Below are 8,668 nucleotides of genomic sequence, written 5' to 3'. Positions count from 1 at the left end.
TTTTATTTTAATTGGGGTTTTTTTTGGGGGGGGGATAAATAAGTCCTTGGGGTCCTTTTTTTTGGCTCAACAACTTTGGTCTCCCCCTCTTTTTTCTCCCTTCAACAGAATTTTTTTCCTGGTGTTTTTTTTTGGGGGGGGGGGGGGGGTTTGGTATTTTTGTTTCAACCATCAGGCAACACTAGAAGCAACACCCAGAGAGGGGAAGGGGCCAGGTGGGTTTACAGCGGAGCCCGGTGTGCCGGGTATAAAAATCTGGCCACGAGTCTGACAATGAGAGCTGAGCTCTTGGGAAAAATCCACTGTCATCTGTGGCTGCTGAGTCCCTTAGAATCAGACCCTACTGTCCACAGCTAATGTCTCCCCATCCAGACTGCCACGGCTGGAGTAAAGCCTCGAGTCCCGTTACAAAGCCCTACACACCAGGCTGCCCTTTCCTCTCCCTCCTGCGCATGAGCAGATACAGCTTGGGAAGGGGAGCAGCCAGCACGGCCCTTCGACAGCTCTGCGGAAGCAGGCCAGTGGGGTTAAAGGAGACAGCCTCCTCTTTGGGATGTGCACCCAAAATACAACAAACTCACCTGTGCCTGGACAAACCATCCAGGGATCTGGAGAGCAGCTAGCAGCATTTAGATCATGCTCCTTGCCAGGCGGGGCGGGGGATAGGAGGGAGGAAGGGAGGTGAAGCCCTGCAGAAGAGTCCAGAGGGACAGTCTCCAAGGCACAAATTTATGTCTCCACCGAGTTACCATTGATTAGATTTCCACCTACAATCATCTCTGCCGTTATCACAGCACCATTCCGACAGGCTCTATGCAAGGGAGAAAGGACAGCCTGAAGCAGCTTCTCTAGAGGCAATTTGCTGTCCAGGCACAGAGCAGTCCAACCAAGGAGCCTTTAATTACCCATAAAACACTGGCTGGCAGCATCCCTGCAGTCTCTAGTGGTTCTCCCGGCCCAGGCCTACTCCAAAGTCACCGGCTTCAAGGAGCTTTGGATCAGGCTCTCTGTCCCCAGCTTCTCTGGTAAAGCAGCTGCCGTGTAATTCTTCGTCTCCTCCTAGCACATGGAGCAGGAGCTGGAGTTCACAGCCTAAGAAGGTGTTTAGAGCCTATGCAAAAATGCAGGACAATGTAGCACTTTAAAGACTAACAAGATGGTTTATTAGATGATGAGCTTTCGTGGGCCAGACCCACTTCCTCAGATCAAATAGTGGAAGAAAGTAGTCACAACCATATATACCAAAGGATACAATTAAAAAAATGAACAAATATGAAAAGGACAAATCACATTGCAGAACAGGAGGGGGATGCGGGGGGGGGGGGAAGGAAGGAAGGTAAGTGTCTGTGAATTGATTATATTAGAGGTAGGGAGAGTGGGATGTTTGTGAGTTAATGGTATTCGAGGTGATAATTGGGGAAACTATCTTGGTAATGGGTGAGATAGTTCAAGTGTTTGTTGAGTCCTTTTTGGAAAGTGTCGAATTTTAACATGAATGCCAGTTCAGAGGATTCCCTTTCAAGTGCAGATGTAAAAGGTCTTTGTAGCAGAATGCAGGTGGTTAAGTCATTGAGAGAGTGTCCTTTCTGGTTTGACTTAACCACCTGCATTCTGCTACAAAGACCTTTTACATCTGCACTTGAAAGGGAATCCTCTGAACTGGCATTCATGTTAAAATTCGACACTTTCCAAAAAGGACTCAACAAACACTTGAACTATCTCACCCATTACCAAGATAGTTTCCCCAATTATCACCTCGAATACCATTAACTCACAAACATCCCACTCTCCCTACCTCTAATATCATCAATTCACAGACACTTACCTTCCTTCCTTCCCCCCCCCCTGCATCCCCCTCCTGTTCTGCAATGTGATTTGTCCTTTTCATATGCGTTCATTTTTTTAATTGTATCCTTTGGTATATATGGTTGTGACTACTTTCTTCCACTATTTGATCTGAGGAAGTGGGTCTGACCCACGAAAGCTCATCATCTAATAAACCATCTTGTTAGTCTTTAAAGTGCTACATTGTCCTGCATTTTGCTTCAGCTACCCCAGACTAACACGGCTACATTTCTATCACTATTTAGAGCCTATGGCCACAGTTGCTCAGACAGCACTGCTGTGGCGCTTGCTACGCCAGTGAGTGCTCGCCCAGAGCGTGTTCAACGTGGATCGTGGTTGGCTAACAGCGGGGCTGCCTCCCCTCTTTTGGATTGCCCGCTCGTGCTCCCCATGGGGCTACTTGAGCTACAGGGACGTTCGGTTTAATGGCACGTCTCTCCTTGTCAAGCATTCTGAAGAATCTCTTTGCACACATTTTACACAGGGCGGAGGCACGGCGCAGTAACTACTCTGTCAGAGGCTATGCACCAGAGTCAAGGACAGGACCCAGCTCTCAGGAGAGCTAAGCAAGTGCTCTACTCCCCTGGATTGCATAGTTTCCCATGCTGATGCCTCGGAGGAGGAGCTGTTAGTGCTATGGAAGCCTTTAAGCTATGGCGTCCCTCGATAAGTTGCAATTGCATTACTTCGTTAAAAAAGGCTTTTAAATTAAATCGTTCCATCCAAAAATGTCATCGGGGAATTTAAGACACAATTACCTATCCAATCTAAGGCTAAGTCTACACTGGATACCAGAGTATCCTGAAATAGCTATCCTGTGACTTCACAGCAAGCCCATTATTTCGGGCGTGCTTTTCTGACGTCCCTATAAACCTCATTCTATGAGGAGTAAGGGACATTTTGGAATAGCACTTTATTTTGAAATTCGGCGCTGTGTAGACAGCACCAAATGATGAAATAAGCTATTTTGAAATAGCATTGTATTTGCAGTAGGATATTCAGCGAATAGGTGTCTGCTTGCTGTTAGGGTTGCTAGGTGTCTGGTATTCACCTGGACAGTCCAGTATTTTTGCCTCCTGTCCAGTAAAAAAATTCAAAAAATACCAGACACCTAAGATGGCCGGTATTTTCTGATTTTTTCCCCAGCCAGGAGACGAAAATGTCGGGCACCTGGCAACCCTACAAATACTCAGTGCCCGGCTTCCCCCCCACCCCCGAGCCTCCCCCAGCCCCTAACACCTTCAGCCCCCTGACCCCAGACCTCATGCTTACCTGGTTCCGCAAGGCTGCTGGCACAAAATGGCTGCCGGCAAAAAGACCAAGGGGAAGCAATGACTCCCCTGGGTCTTAGTGTTCAACCGCTCCCTTGTTCCTATCCCTGTCCCCACACTCACTCTTAAAGGGGACATGCTGTTTTAATTTTGTTTTATTTTATTTTTGCTTAATAAATCTTGGAGTCCTTTTTTTTTCCCCCCTCAACAACTTTGGTCTCCCCCCTCCTTTTTTTTTTTCCTTCAACAGAATTTTTTCCCAGTGTTTTTTTTGGGGGGGGGGGGATGTTCGGTATTTTTGTTTCAACCATCTGGCAACCCTACTTGCAGTACTGAGTTCCAGTCAGGGTGCAGCCTCTGGTAAGCAAAGCAGATAAAGCTGGGACTCAACCTACATGAAGTCCTGTTTGTTTCTATACTTTGTTCCCAATTTCTTTAAGACAGACTGTGACTCCAAATTGCACAGCAAGAACCTAGGCATTCAAGGGCCATGGCAATTCAAGTGGTCCCTCTGGACCAGACCTGGGGGCAGTGTGGTGGAAACTTGCTCTGTCACTCCTTTCTGACTAAACACAGTAGCACAGTGAGCAGACTCATTTTGGTGGTCTCAAAAATGTCCCATCTTTGCCCCATGCGCATTGGCACTAACCCCCTCTCTGCCCAACCCTGCCTGCCAGCCAGAAGTAAGTTTTGTGCTCCCAGAGAGGAATGAGAGAGACAGCATGAAACCTATTTTGCTGTGACTCACTGAGGTAGAAAAATTGCAGTGCAACGACTGTAGCAAGATTGATGGGCACTTTACAAGATACTCCTTATGGAATTAAAAACAATGCCTGTGCAGTGGCTAGAATAATACGGCCTCCTGCCTATGCTAGCTTGGCACTGCTAAGTCTCCCGCTTTGGCACTACCAGTAATCCAGTCTTGGCACTGCCATTTTACTGCTTTGGCATTGCTCAGATAAGAGTCAGCATTCTCATCTCTCCTGCGTTGGCAATGCAAGTTCTCCTGGCTTGTTGGCTGCCACCCCCCAAAAGCTTCTGGCTCTTTTCCTCCTTCTCATGTGCCGGCTCCTCTCAGAGCTGCCAAGCTTCCAGCCAGCAGCTGACAGGGAACGAACAGCTGTGTTCAAATGTGCACATGCGCCAGCTGTTCACTGGCAGCACACTTGGTGCCAACCAATGTCAGCCTGCCACATCTTGCAGCTATTGGCTCCCTGGAGGACAGGAGGCAGCTGACTAGCAGTGGTGCCCAACGCCATGTACCAGAAAGCCAGTGATGCCATGAGGGCAAGGTGCTGGGAGGCAGATGCCTTGAGGTTAAGTGGTAAACAGAAGTTGATGGCAAACGGTGCACACATGAGTGAGCAGCCACGCCAGACCAAAGCGCTGTCACACACAGACAAGAACTAGATCCTGCAAGTCCAAAGTTTCTGTGCGCAGGTTTATTCTGTGCACAGCCCCTGGCAGGCAAAGTTCTGCACGCTCGTTTCAGAGGTGCATATGTGGGGAGTTAGGTTATCACACAGGAATAAACTGATCGGGTTTGCAATTATTCACAAAAGAACTCCCGCAGATGCAACCGGCACGGAGGGTATGTAAAAACGGAGTGCAGATATTATTGTAGTTTGAGCTCTTTGCGGTGTCCCCGTCAAGGACAGAAACCGTATTATGCTTCGCTTTGCACATAAACAAACAATCCGTGCCCCCAGAGAGCTTACAGTCTAAACAAAGTCCGAATTCAGAGAACTGGAGACCAGTCCTGCACTAGATTCACAGTTCTGTAGCTGCATAAAAACGAAAATCGTTTCTCATGCTTCATGACAAATCAATTGTCTTTAGGGGTCAGGAAGGTATCCCTTCACGTCACCCCCTCTCTTGCACACCACGTAACATTGAACATCTAGACAATTGAGATAGAAAAGCCAATATCTAGCTAGTGCTAAAGTATGCAGCTAAAGTCTATTGGACTTCATTTCTGATCTGATATGACAGGCCCTAGGGTACCTAGTTCAGAGTCTTAATGCTTCTCCCATCCAACTTAAAATCACTTAGATTCAGGAAAGTTTTTCTTTTAAATCACCTAATCATAAACACTGTCTTCTAGTGCAACTATCCCACAAATGCTATCCACTCAGTTCATCCGCCACTCACCCTCCACAGTAATCTAACCACAATCAACTTTTCTTTATCTCCATAGGCAACTATCCGCTTCCAATGCCCAACTCATTTTTCTAGCATGCCATGTTCCAATTTCCACCCCAGATGGGGGACAGCTATCTTTGACCCATCATATACAGCAAAAGGCAGTGTGCATGGATGGATACAGCCTCAGACACTGAATTTTAATTTAAATCTTCTTGGAAGGCAGAAGAGACAATTTTGCATTGCTCAAACTAAGAATGAGAAATGAAAGTTCACGCTCCAGTGAGTGCATCTGCCAGGGAAAATTTATTTTATTTAGCAATTCTAATGGGCCAATTAAAATATATCAGCATGACAATTTCATTTCTTTTCTGATCAGTTACAAAGTAAACAGGCAGAGTTAAATACACAAGCTGTGAAGCAAACTCTCCCACACCCCACAAAGTACCTTTCAACTGTGAAGTTAACTTTATTCACTCTTCTCTTTCTGGGAAGAGTCCAGTTACAGTGTTGGCGACAGTAGCCAACTGTATTGTTGCAGGAACAAGATAATGTCACTATCTAGCCACATACATACCCAGCTGTTTCATCCTGACATCTCTGTGAAATCAATAGCATTCATGAAGTCCTGCGTGCGCTTCCCGAGGACACTGCCACTGGTTCTTTTGGAGGTAGGGGCAGAGGGCAGTAAAAACTCCACATCAGGTAGCGTTTGTTTGGTTTTCAAGATTTTATCAACTTGCCTTTGTTGGTAGAGGTTTCAAGGTACAAAGGGGTGTCGTTGTGGGGAGGCAGGTTTGTGACATGCTGACAGTTGGAAAAGCTTTGTCAAAGAAAGACTTCACAGCATTTTCTAAAGACTCTTTGGCCTCCAGTTTCAACTGATCTCTACTAGGAGTTCAGAGTGGGATTTTGAAAAATGACTCAGGGGCACAAGTCCCATTAAAAGATTAATATCCCTAAGCCACTTACGGCCCAGATGTACAATTGCACCAACTGAAACAAATGGAAATTAGGAACCTAAACATTTTTGTGGATTTGGGTCTCAGGCGTTTTTGAAAGATTGACCATTCCCTCAATTACCTTAAAACATGCATATTGCTTCAAAGAGACTTTAACTCCAGACTTCAACGAGAGGCTTCAGAACTGTAGAAGCTTAAATTTGACACTTTATGTATGGGTCTAAACAAAGCCTCTAATTATCTCACGCATTACAAAGATAGCTTCCCCAATTATCACCCCTAATGTCATTACCCCACAGAAACTAACCGTCCCCCCTCATCCTCGCTCTGTTCTAAAATTTGATTTGTCAGTTTCACATGCCTTCATTTTTTTGATTGTATCCCTTTGGTATATATGGTCATGCCAATTTTCTTCCACATATTGATCTGAGGAAGTGGGTCTGGCCCACGAAAGCTCATCACCTAATAAACCATCTTGTTAGTCTTTAAAGTGCTACATTGTCCTGTCTTTTGTTTCAGCTACACCAGACTAACACGGCTGCATCTCTATCACTATTCATCCCTTAGGTGTCCAGCTCACATTGGATTTCAATGGGAATCGGGCACCTAATTCACTTAGACCTCTGAGCAGGTTGCTGCCATCCAAGCACCCTCTTTTGGCCTCTGCAGCACCCTGCCTCAGTTTCTCCCTCTCACAGTGCTCCTCAAGAACCCCACTCAGCCCGTATCACTTTAAAGCAGGGGTGGGGAACTTTTTTGGGTCAGGGGCCACTGTCCCACAGAAAAAATCAGTTAGGGGTCACACACACGAGAGAAGCCCCTGGCTGAGAAGGAAAAAGGCACTCTTCACATTCCCCTCACACGCCAGAGCCTAGGGGGCCCAGGTGAGTTGATTTTGTGTGCTCCAGCCCTGTGGGTGGGTGGCAGGAGGATCCCTGAGTCTCAGGCAAGCCAGCCCTGCTTTAAAGCTTTCCCCTTCCCCAGGGATCCAATTTATTTAGTCCATCCACACATTGGCTCTCTAGGCTCCAACCCTTCTCTCTAATCCAGGAACCCCAGAGCAGTGCTGCTACACACCAGCTGCACCCAGCTGGCCCCTTCAGCTGCCAGCCTGCCCCTGAACCAGGAACCCCCAGGCCCCTGTTCCAGGGCAGTGCACAATCCAAGCAGACGCTTCACCCCTGCTCCATGCAACACTCACCTCTGGTTGCTTTCTCCAGCCAGCTACCGCTTCCCAGGCCTCCAGCCCTGCCTCACTGAAGTTACGGATTCAAACTTCCCCAGGAGGTGCTCAAGCTGTCCCCTTGTATCCCAGCACCTTGCTTGAGTTTGTCACATGACTTTCCTGTCACATGACCAAAATAATTTTCCCCCACCTAGGAGGCATCTTGTCAGAGGCTCATGGATTCATGTTTTCCAAGGCCAGAAGGAACCACTGTGGGTTGTGCCCACAAAAGCTCATAATGCCATCTGCACATTTTGTTAGTCTAACACGGTGCTGCTAGACTATTCATTGTTTTTTAAGGGTGTGGGTTTTTTTTGTGATCATCCAGTTTGACTTCCTGCCTCTCACAGGCCAGAGAACTCCCCCAAAATAATTCCTAGAGCAGAGCTTGCAGAAAAAACAACCCACTTTGATTTAAAATGGTCAGTGCAGGAAAATCCATCCTTGATAAATTGTTCCCATGGTTAATTTCTCTCACTGTTAAAAACCTTATTTCCAGTCTGAATTTTTCTAGCTTCCAGCCTTCAGATCGTGTTAGATCTGCCAGATTACAGAGCCCACTATTAAATATTTGTTCCCTGTGTAAGTTGTTACAGACTGTAATTTAGTCCCCCCCTTAACCTTCTCTTTGTTAAACTAAACAGACTGAGCTCTTTGGATCTCTTGCTATATGTAGAGTCCAGCAGTGATTGCAACCGGTGACAGATACAGAGGTAAAATAACCTCTCTGCTCCTACTCAGGAATCCCCTGTTTATGCATCCTAGGCTCCAATTAGCTCTTTTGGCTACAGTGTCACACTTTGAGCTCATGTTCAACTGATTATCTATCCATCAGCCCTGCCCACCAACTCTTTTTCAGAGTCACTATGTCCCAGTGATAGAGATGTAGCCGTGTTAGTCTGGTGTAGCTGAAACAAAAGACAGGACTATGTAGCACTTTAAAGACTAACAAGATGGTTTATTAGGCGATGAGCTTTCGTGGGGCAGACCCACTTCCTCAGATCAAATAGTGGAAGAAAATAGTCACAATCATATATACCAAAGGATACAATTAAAAAAAAAAGGAACACATTATCTCACAGACATTTACCTTTTGCTTTTGCACAAAAGCTTGCCAGCTGTCTACACTGGCAAGATTTTGCGCAAAAGCTTTTGCACAAAAACTTGCCAGCTGTCTACACTGGCCGCCTGAATTTGCTCAAGAGCACTGACTTTGTAATGTA

This window comes from Pelodiscus sinensis, chromosome 27, assembly GCF_052426305.1.
Source record: "Pelodiscus sinensis isolate ZL-2025 chromosome 27, ASM5242630v1, whole genome shotgun sequence".
NCBI lineage: Eukaryota > Metazoa > Chordata > Testudines > Trionychidae > Pelodiscus > Pelodiscus sinensis.
Note: the sequence above shows the minus strand (reverse complement) of the source record.